Source organism: Chiloscyllium punctatum, chromosome 23 (assembly GCF_047496795.1).
Source record: "Chiloscyllium punctatum isolate Juve2018m chromosome 23, sChiPun1.3, whole genome shotgun sequence".
NCBI lineage: Eukaryota > Metazoa > Chordata > Chondrichthyes > Orectolobiformes > Hemiscylliidae > Chiloscyllium > Chiloscyllium punctatum.
Genome location: NC_092761.1, coordinates 63,995,596 through 64,006,692, shown reverse-complemented (window position 1 = coordinate 64,006,692; position 11,097 = coordinate 63,995,596). Strand labels below are relative to the sequence as shown.

Below are 11,097 nucleotides of genomic sequence, written 5' to 3'. Positions count from 1 at the left end.
TTTGAAGTGCTCAAGAATGCCCTCATAAGAACAGGATAGGTGCTCAACTCATCGACCACCAGTTCCGATGTGCCACAGCAAGAAACTGTAATGACCTCCTCAGGAGACAGACACGGGCTGCAACCAATAGGGTACCCTTCATTGTCCAGTACTTCCTGGGAGCCGATAAACTACGCCATGTTCTTCGCAGCCTGCAACACTTTATCAATGAGGATGAGCACCTTGCCAAGACCTTCCCCACACTTCCACTTCTCGACTTTAAACAACCACCAAACCTTAAACAGATCATTGCTTGCAACAAACTGCCTGACCTTCGAACAACACCATACAACCCTGTCACGGCAGATGCTGCAAGACATGTCAGAGTGTCGACATGGGTGCCACCATTACACGTAAGGACACTACCCATCATGTACGCGGCTGGCACTCATGTGACTCAGCCAATGTCTATCTGATATGTTGCAGGCAAGGATGCCCTGAGGCATGGTACATTGGCAAGACCAAGCAGAGGTTACGACAATGGATGAATGGAGACCGCACAACAATCACTAGCCAGGAGTGTTCTCTCACAGTCAAATAACACTTCAGCGGTCCAGGACATTTGACCTCAGACTTTCGGGTGACCATTCTCCAAGGTGGACTTCGGAACAGACAACAATGCAAAGTGGCTGAGCAGAGGTCAATAGCAAATTTCGGTATCTATGGGGATTGTGTCAACTGGGATTTTGGGTTAAACACACACACACACACACACACACACAGTCCACCCTACACATAAGTTTGTGGGGTGAATGTGTACTTGCAGAATTAAATTTTACTTTGCTCAAAAACTGTATGAATTCATGTAAGATTCTGTAACTTCCACTTTAGAAATAGAATCAGTCTGACCTAACATTGGGACACAGAAAAGCTTTAACTTCACGCCTTCAATGCATCATCTGAGCTGAGATGACACCTATAGTTAAAAGCTAGCTTGAGAATGTAAGTTTAAAAAAGCTCTGGGATTTACAAATGAAGGAACTGAAACTAACATGGTCATTCTAAAAGATGAAAGATGTCAGCTAAATTGGTTCAATATTCCATTCCATGACGCTGCAATCCTGTTGCTATAAATTCTGTGTCTTATAGTTCTGCTCCACAATCACCTGATGAAGAAGCAGCACTCCATAAGCTAGTGATTCCAAATAAACCTGTTGGACTTTAACCTGGTATTGTGTGATTTTTAAATCAGAAACAAGCTCCAGAGCCATTGGCTGGTAACGTCTGCAGTGAGACTCAAAGTACATTAGTACAAAGAGTTCATAAATAGTACTGCCTTTAAATGCTTGAATAAAAAATTTAACTTCATAACAGCCAATTAAATATTTAAACAGTGCATTTACCATTAATTTACAGTCAGTTCAAACTGATATCCACAGTTGCCTGAAGATAAGGAAGGCCCGACAAGACACAAAATACTATTCAATCTTAAAATATAATGCTCGGTTTCACTAACAGATAACTACATTGAAAGTGAATTAGACAAGCTTTGAATATTTAAAATCCTAAAGGTGTCTCAGAGTACTTTCAAAACAAAATCCTCATTTTCTTCTGGTTAAAGCTTTCTGCTGGCGAGAGTGTTATAGGATAATTTAGAAGTTTGCAGTGTAATGTAGATGAATACACCCAGGTTTAGGGAACTAATAATGCATAATATATTCAAATGTTATACTTTGCACTTGGACAGCATGAAGTCCCAATAAATCAAAGTTGTTTCTAAGCAAGTTCAGTATTCCCTTACTGCTGCTATCTGCTCTGACTGGGGAGTTGTTGGCATAGTGTTCCAAGAGGATTGACATTTAAAAGGAGACAAATGTCTTGTTTATATTGTGAGGTAAGAGCTCTGATGCTGAATTGAGATGATCAATATTTGACCCCAGTTTGTCTTACCTGATTAAAATGCTGCAAACATATTATGAAGAAAGAACTTGAGTTGGCCATTCAGCCCCTCGAGCCTGCTCCACCATTCAAGTTGTGGCTGATCTGACTGTAAACTCAAATCCATATTCTCACCCATCCCGATTATCTTTCACACTCTTGTTTAACAAGAATTTATCTACCTTGGCCTTAAAAGCATTCAGGGACAATTCTTCCAACAATTATGCAGGAAGAGGTTTCCAAAGACTCATGAGCCTCTGAGTGAAAGAACTTAGCTTCACCACTAGTTTAAATGGGTGACACTGGATTTTTGAAGAGTGATCTCAGTTTTTCATTCTTCTAGAGGAGAGAACATCCCTTCTATAACTGTCAGGACCCCTCAGGATCTGATACTTCAAAGAATTTGCCTCTTACTCTTCTCAACTGTAATGGATACTAGTCTGGTCTGTCCAACTTCCATCCTGCCTTAAATAAGGAGACCAATACTGTGCACTGCCTTCCTGATTTGATCTCATTATACTTACCTGGCAGGGGAGATGACAGGATCAGTGCAGTGCCTCTCCCAAGATGAGGCTATCCCATTGCACTTCAGGTGTGCTGACGCCTGTGATGTCCCCAAATGCAGGATACTTGACTGCAACATTTGTGGTAGTGGGGGACCGTGTTCGTGCTCTCCCCTGAATTAATTTTTTTTAAAGGGCGGCATGGTGGCTCAGTGGTTAGCACCACTGCCTCACAGCACCAGGATCCCAGGTCCAATTCCAGCCATGGGTGACTATCTGTGTGGAGGTTGCACATTCTCCCTGTGTCTGTGTGGGTTTCCTCCAGTTTCGTCCCATAGTCCAAAGATGTGCAGGTCAGGTGAATTGGCCATGCTAAATTGCCCATAGTGTTAGGTGCATTAGTCAGAGGGAAATGCGTCTGGTGGGTTACTCTTCGGAGGGTCGGTGTGGACTGGTTGGGCTGAAGGGCCTGTTTCCACACTGTAAGGAATCTAATCTAATCTAACCTAATGCACTGTCTACCTGGAGTATAAACTTCCAACTTACGGATTCATTTCCTCTCATAATAAGTTAAAACATTCCATTAGTTTTCCTGATTACTCGTTGTACCTGCATTAGAAACTTCTGCCATTCATACACCAGAGGATGCTCCCTCTGCATCTCAAAGTTCTGCAATCTCTCATCATTGAATGAAACGTTTCTTTTTTAATCGATTGATAGTCACATGTACCAAAGTACAGTGAAAAGCTTTGTTTATGAGCAGTACAGACAGATCATTGTAAGCAAGGACGTACAGATCAAAAAGAGGCATACAGCTTACATTGCAATGTGTGTGGGTTAGGTGAGACCAGTGTTGGCAAAGTCAGCATTATTTGAGACTAGCGAGTCCATTCATCAGTCTAACAATGGCAGGGAAGAAGCTGTTCCTGAACCTGCTGGTGCATGTGTTCAGGCTTCTGCATCTTCTGCCTGATGGAAGAGGTTGTAGGAGAGCATTACTGGGGTGCAATAGGTCTTTGATTATGACAGCCTTTTCGCAGCAACGAGCTGTGTGATTGGAGTCCATGGATAGAGGTTTGGCTTCCATGATCGCCTGGGCTGTGCACACCACATTCTGTTGTTTATTACTCCTCAACAGAGCAGTTGACATACCAGGGCATTGTGCACCCAGACAGTATGCTTTCAATGGTGCATCATTAGAAATTAGTGAGGGTCCTTAAGGACATGCCAAATTTCCTGAGCAGCCTGAGGAAGAAGAGATGCTGTTGTGCCTCTTGACATCACAAGCACGTTGGAAGTCTAGGACAAGTTGTCTGTTATCATCATTCTAAGAAACTTGACGCTCTCCACTATCTCAACCTCAGTTCCATTGATGTAGATGGGGGCCTGTTCTCCTCCTTTCTTTCTGAAGTCAATGATCAGTTCTTTAGTTTTGCCGATGTTGAGAGAGTGGTTGTTCTCATTGAACCACATCACCCAGCCTTCTATCTTGCTTCTGTAATTTTGACTCATCATTGTTAAATATCTGTCCCACTACAGTGGTGTCGTCAGCAAACCTGTAGATGGCGTTGTCCTGGAATTTGGCAACACAGTCGTGGGTGGACAGGGAGTACAGTAGGTGGCTGAGGACTCATCCTTGGGGGCCTCCAGTGTTGAGTGTTATTGTGGAGGAGGTGCAGTTGCCTATCTTCACTGATTGCAGTCAGTGGGTCAGGAAGCTGAGGATCCAGTTGCAGGGGACGGAGCTGAGATGAAGGTTGCAGAGTTTTGAGATCAGTCATGAGGGGATAATGATGTTGAAGGCAGAGCTGCAGTTATGAGCAAGAGTCTGACAAAGCTGTCCATTGTGGTCCAGAGGTTCCAGGGATAAGTGCAGGGCTAGGAATATGGTATCTGCTGTTCACCTGTTACATCAGTAAGCAAACTGTAGGGGATCGAGGCAGGCTGGGAGACTAGAGTTGATAACCAGCTTCTCGAAGCACTTCATGATTATCTGAGTGCATGGCTGGGGTCTCTGTCTGGGCCTGTCGCTTTCCTTGGGTTGACTCCCAGGAGGCCCAATCTGATATCTGCAGCAGTGACTGAGGGAACAGGTGTGTCCAAGTCTGTCAGGGCAGGCCTCACCACGCCACTGGCATTCTGCTCAAACCGAGCATAGAAAGCATTGGCCGCACCAGGGAGGGATGTGACTTTGTGCTCTATCTTGCTGTGCTTCATTTTGTCTCCTGTAATGTTATCTGGGCCTTGCCACAGGTGGCAGCAGTCTGTTTGGGAGGGTTGGGTCTCTAACTTGGTGCAGTACTGCCTCTTGGCATCCCTGATGGTTCCCTGCCAAATGGCCAATTTCACATTTTCCACCCCATATTTTATACATTTTTGACCACTCACTTAATCTATCTGTAGCTTCTGCAAATGAGAGAACAAAGAATGTCGAATGCTGGCAGTCTGAAATCTGAAAGTCTGGAAAATCTGATAGAAAAACAGAAAATGCTGGAAAAAAGCTCCGCAGGTCTGACAGCATCAATGGAGAGAAAGCAGAGGCAACATTTTGGGTCCAGTGACCTTTCCTCAGAGCTGATTTTAGCTTGGAAAAGGTTGGTATTTATGCTAAAGATGGAATGGGTAGAGAGGAGGAGTAAAAGGTAGGTGAAGATGGAGCCCAGGGAGAGAGAAAAATAGTTGGGCAGACAAAGGAATTTGTTTTTGTTTCATGTTTTAACTCTCTGCCATATATTTTCCAGGTATGCCCACATTGAAGTCATCTGCTCCTCTCTCTGTCAGGATTTCTATTCAAATCTTTTTTCTTGTTTGCCATCATTATCTTCGGTATCATTCCTAGTGGTTGACAAGGTATTTGCCAAAACCCACTTCCACTGCCACATCACTTTCCTCGGTGACTGCTTTTGGCTCAGACTCATCCTACATGGATTCCAACAGAAGTTTCATCCTTCATGTTTTGAATCCATCCTGGACTACAGATATCTCTGTAACAGTCACTCTTGCTGCATCCTGAGACCCACACTCAGTGCCATGCGTTGCCATACACATACTCTCTACATCTTGCTGACCTGAAAAAGCCTCATTTATGCCTTTTCTCCATTTCCTATTAGCCAGCTAATCTCCTATCCATGCTACATACTACCCCCTACAACATGAGCTTTTATTTTCCATGATAACTTCTTATCAAATATTTTCTGGAAATCTCAGTACAGTACATTCACCAATTCCCCTTTTTCCACAGCTTGTCCATTTCTCAAAGAATTCTAATACACTGGGTAAACATGATTTCCCTTTGACAAGACCGTGTTGAATGTACCTGATCACTTTAAAGTTATCTAAGTGCCTTGCTATAACTTTTTCAGTAATAGCTTCGAACATTCTCACTTTGATAGATTTTAAGCCAATTGGTCTGTAATTTCATGCTTCCCTGCTCCCTCTCTCTTTGAATAAAGAAGTTACAATCTAATGGGAAGTTTTGGAACAGTAAAATCAATATACTAGCTATTTTACTAACCACCTCGTTTTAGACCCTCATAGGAAGTCCATCGGGACTAGTCAGCCAGCAGCTTCAACAATTCATTCAATCTCACGTCTCTGGTGATAATAAATTTCCTGTATTCTTTGCTCTTTTTATTATTTCCTGATTTGCAGCTGCTTCTAAGGTAATATTTGTATCCTTGATAGTGAAGACTGATGCAAAGGTATTGTTCAATTCATCTACCATCTCTTTATTTTCCATTATTAATTTCTCTTAAAAATACAGAAACTCATACTGTTTTTGATATTTCTGTTTCTCTTTATTTTATTGCCATTTATCTGCTCATGTTTGTTGTTTTATGTTCTGCCCAATCTTCTGTTCTTTGCACATTCATATGTTTTTACTTCAGGTTTGACATAGCCTTTAATCTTTCTAGTTTAAAAAGAATGGTGGGTCTGTCTGTTGGAAATTTTTCACTCTTTGGATTATATTCTGCATGTTCTGAAGTATCCCCTGACATACCTGCCACTGAATCTGTATTGATGTATTCTTGAACTTAATTCTCCACTTTCATGCTCTCATAATTGCCGAAGCTAAATTTTACAGAATAGTCTCTGATACACTCTCAGAGACTAGTCACTGCTGCCTAAGAGCATAAGTACTGATAGAGTATTAACTTATCCTGTCTCACTGTTCAATGCAAGGTCTGATATAACCTACTATCTGGTTGGTCTCTCTGGTTCTTTGTCCTACTTAAGTCATTGGGACTTGTATGCACCTTCTCCTGCACCTTTCTCTTTATATCAGAGCAACCTAGACTCACAGTCTCCTGCAGAGAAAAAGTATCAATTCCTTCGACTGTACTACATACTGTTTTCCTCCCAGCACTTGAACGTACCACAGTTAACTCATCCACTGCAGTCACACTCTGAACATTGGCCAAAGCAGAAGACCTTTTCCGAAGTGATGTGACTGTTTCCCGATTCAAAGAATCTGAGCAACATTTTCCATCCCTGATGCATCACAGTGTCTATAATTCTGAGCCAAGGCTTCTTGAATCTCAAATTCTTATCGCACATTTTTCCAGTTCCTTCTCTTTTATATACTTAAATAATCGTGTATGGAATGAGTTGCCAGAGGAAGTGGCGGAGGTTGGTACAATTGCAACATTTAAAAGGCATTTGGATGGGTATATGAATCAGAAGGGATTTGGGCCAGGTGTGGCAGGTAGGACTAGATTGGGTTGGGATATCTGGTCAGCATGAACGGGTTGGACCGAAGGGTCTGTTTCCATGCTGTACATCTCTATGACTCTATAAATGCTTCTATGTTGTGAGAGAAAATTCCACAATTTAACCATTCTCTGGGATGAAAGAAACTCCCATGAATTCACAAAGGAAATTACTCAAAATCTCTAGAGTGTGTGAGGGCAGGCCATTTGGCCTATTGAGTCCACACCAATCTTCTGAAGAGCATCTCACCCAGACATACCCCCCTACCCTATCACCTTGCATTTCCCATGGCTAACACACCCAAGCTGCACATCCCTGCACACAATGGGCATTTTAGCATGGCCAGTCCTTCTAACCTGCAGATCTTTGGACTGTGAGATGAAGCGGGAGCACCTGGAGGAAACCCACACAGACACGGGGAGCCTGAGGATGGAATCAAACCCGGGTTGTCGGTGCTGTGAGGCAACAGTGGTAACCACTGAGCCACTGTACCACTCACTTTTACATTATTTTATTGTTTTTAACTCATCAAGATCAGGCATCTTCTCTATACCTACCCCGTCTGTCCTTTTAAATTTGAAAGATTTCTCTCAGGTTACAACTCAGTCTTTCCATTTATATAAAAAAGAGCTCCGACGTGTTTACTTTTACCTTATGGGTTATAAACTCTCAATTCCAAAATCATCCCTGACATCTTTTTGCATCATTTTTCTTTCTTTCATACAGAAAACAGGATTCTGCATTTGTTAACAGTCTGCATATCATTTAGACTCACTGATTAATTAAAATCTTCGCATAATGTCCAGTGGGCTTTATCCAGGAAATTTATGAAGAAATTTAGCAGCATTTTCATTTTGAAATGATTACTCTTCAGCTCCATAACAAAACACAGCAATGAAAAAAATTATAATATCCTGAGTCAACTAATTTAGTTTTGAAGCAGGGTGCTGATGTTGTGATTATATTATGCTATCTATTCTGCTTTAAGTGACTCAAGGGATCCTGAAGATCATGCCAGCCTTTTGTACGACATGCTTTTAAACATAATTTTGTTTTGGAAGATAATTAATTTGAGGAGCATTGTATCAATTTACTGAGATGGTTAACTCCCAGATTTTATTAAGATTTAAACCATTTGTGCCAATTTCAAAGAGCCACTCAATTTTTTTTGATTAATGCAGATAAGAAAAGGGTGCACTTGCACTACCTTTACATTTATATTCAGTTGAGTACACCAGTAACTTAAGTGAATATTTTAAAAATTGATGACAGAAGAGTGTTATTAAAGGAATAAGGCTCTGAAGGGATCTTGACACTCTTTCAATTTTGCCTTTTATATTCCTCTATTTCTTCCTGTAACCCTACAACTGGGGGGTGGGTGGGGAGGATGGGGGTGTGGAGGTGGTCATGCCTCCATCTATCTCTGCCCTAAGCTCTGGACTTCCTTTTCTGTACTCAACCTTTAACACAGCCCTTCAAACCTACCTCCTTAATCATGTTTTCATATGATCTGTGTTAAATGGCTGCCGAAGGTACGTGCAGCAAACATAGGGGTCACATAATGATGGCAAACCAACCAGCATAATTCGTAGAATTGTATTCCTCCAAACATTCCTCTTTTCAGGAAAAAAAACTAAAATTCACACATGGTCATTTGCAGTGACAAAGTATGCAAGTCACATGGTCACTAAACACAATTATAATTCACTATCAAAACTGTACATTAGTTCTAGTCAGTGTTATTGTCATCAGTCTCTGCATACACAGAATTTATGTCCTGCAGCTCACCTAATGGTACATGTGTGTACGTTTGTTGACAATTTTTTTGATACCTAATTGCCCCTAGGGTTAGAGTTACAGATCATTCTTTGGGAATTGCCATTCCCTTGGTGAATGTCATTGCCATAGTAACTGTTGTAGATTATTTTCAGTTCCTAGAGAATTTGTCCTTTTGTACACCATGCAACTGCAGAGACCAAAGCTTCCTGTTCAACCTCCTGTAGTGATGATATGGATTCTCTAGTTGTACATGGATGTCTACATTTGTGAAAGTAGATCAGAATGTTTACAGTCACCACATGTGATTGAGGTGACAGCAGCACAACCCAGGTCCCAAAGAGCCACCTGATACTTGCAGAGACCATTGAATGTTTACACTCAGACTGGTTCTGCAATGCTCAACCTTTTCAATGACTTGGTAGTATTGTCAAAGTTAAATATGGCTTTCTGTCTTTTCGCCATGATTTTATAAGTCATGCCTGTTATGATTTTTGTTTCATTGCTAGATGGGTAGTGTAATATTTATCTTTGGATTGGACTATTTTCCATGCCTTCAATGTGTTTCTCCATGCAAGGATTGCCTAGTGGAGGCCTGTGCTGGGTTTGCTTGGTTTCTTTATGATTCCTTCAGGGATTTTTCACTTTTGCCCCAGGCTTTTCATTTCACTGTGGATATGATGTATGTTCTTGAATTTCCCAATCCTTTATGAAGCAGTTGAATGCGTAATTTGTGAAAAGAGGGCATTGTCAATCATCATCAAATCTGGAATGTTGTAACGATTGAAATGTATGCTTTTGGGCTTTCTACAATCACACTGGTAATTGTTGATGTCATCTGGTCTAACTTCTAATTGCCAGTAAAGCAACTGATGGTGACAAGTTCCTGTGAGAATGAAAAGGTTTTGTGCAAACTTCATCACTGGTCTATTTAGAATGCTGTGTGTCATTAGTGACTCTTTATCTTGCTTAAGCTAACATTCATTATGCGACTAAGTAGCCAAATTAAAGGTAACATGTGGTCATTTACCCACAACAATTACAAGCATGAAATACATTGGTCAATGTGGTCCTTAATCTCTGTTCATCTTTGACCAGTAGGGTACTTTTCTTTACTTTTACTGGCTAGAATAAATCACCTCATGACTTGCCTAGATTTGTTTTACCATCTCTTTTCTCGTGTCCTTAGGGATAACACATTTCCTTTGTACAATATGCCATCTAAGACTATTTGACTCTGTTTGCCCAAAACTCTCTTATAGTGACAAGTGTATCTTGATGCTTTCAACCAATCCGTTCATCATTCCTTGCAACAGAACTGGGAGATGCAAATTATGTTGTGTAGTTTGCTTGATTTGAGCAAGATGGTGGCCTTTCAGATTAAACACCTTTGTTGAGGTTGATGAAATCCAGGCCATGTCATGCTGGCGGTTCTCACTGAATCTGGAAGATATAGGACTTTGTCTTAGCATCCTCCAAATTCTTCACAAGGAGTGCTGCTGTCGACAGTATGTCAGCAATTCTGATTCACTTATTCTATGTCATATCAAGATGATTTTTCTGTACATGCAGTTACTTTCAAGATGCTTCCATATGCCTTGCTCAGATCCATTGTCAATTTGTCTCCTCCAAACAGGATTTGATTAAAATGCTCATAAGCAAATACAATAACTGGGCACTCCTTCTCAAGGCTTGTGGCTTCTTTCAGTTTACACTTGCTGATTGCCCTTCCTACAGAAAGATTTCTGCAAGTCCTGTCTGAGTACCATTACACTACACAATGACGTTGTTAATAACATCATAGCTCTCCAGTATTAGTTTTTGTCACTGGTTGCTTGATTCTAGTGAAAACACTAGGAAACATTTTATTTAATATCTCAAATCCACTACACATCCTTTATAGTGAGCTTGTAATGAGGTTCACACTCTAACAAATTAGGAAGATATTTAATAAAAAGTTCAAGAATCTAACAGATCACAGCACTGTTTTAATATCTGTTGTTTGTTACATCTCTAATGCAACTCTCATCCTGTTATGATCCAGGCAAAATCTGTTCACTGCAAATTGTTATAGACCAGACCAGACTCCCTCAAAACATTTCAAGAAAGTAGCCCAGACCCTAACTTTGCTAATTGTTTTAAGCAGGTGTAATGCACATTTTCCAGGAGTGATGCACCTGGTCAAACCACT

General features: G+C 41.1%; 1 non-coding gene across 1 annotated transcript; it reads left to right on the top strand.

Moving 5' to 3' along the window:
- Window positions 1-2,433: 2,433 nt before the first annotated feature.
- LOC140494278 (U1 spliceosomal RNA) lies at window positions 2,434-2,597 on the top strand. The gene has a single exon (XR_011963923.1). It is a non-coding gene; the product is annotated as a U1 spliceosomal RNA (small nuclear RNA).
- The last annotated feature ends 8,500 nt before the right edge of the window (window positions 2,598-11,097 follow it).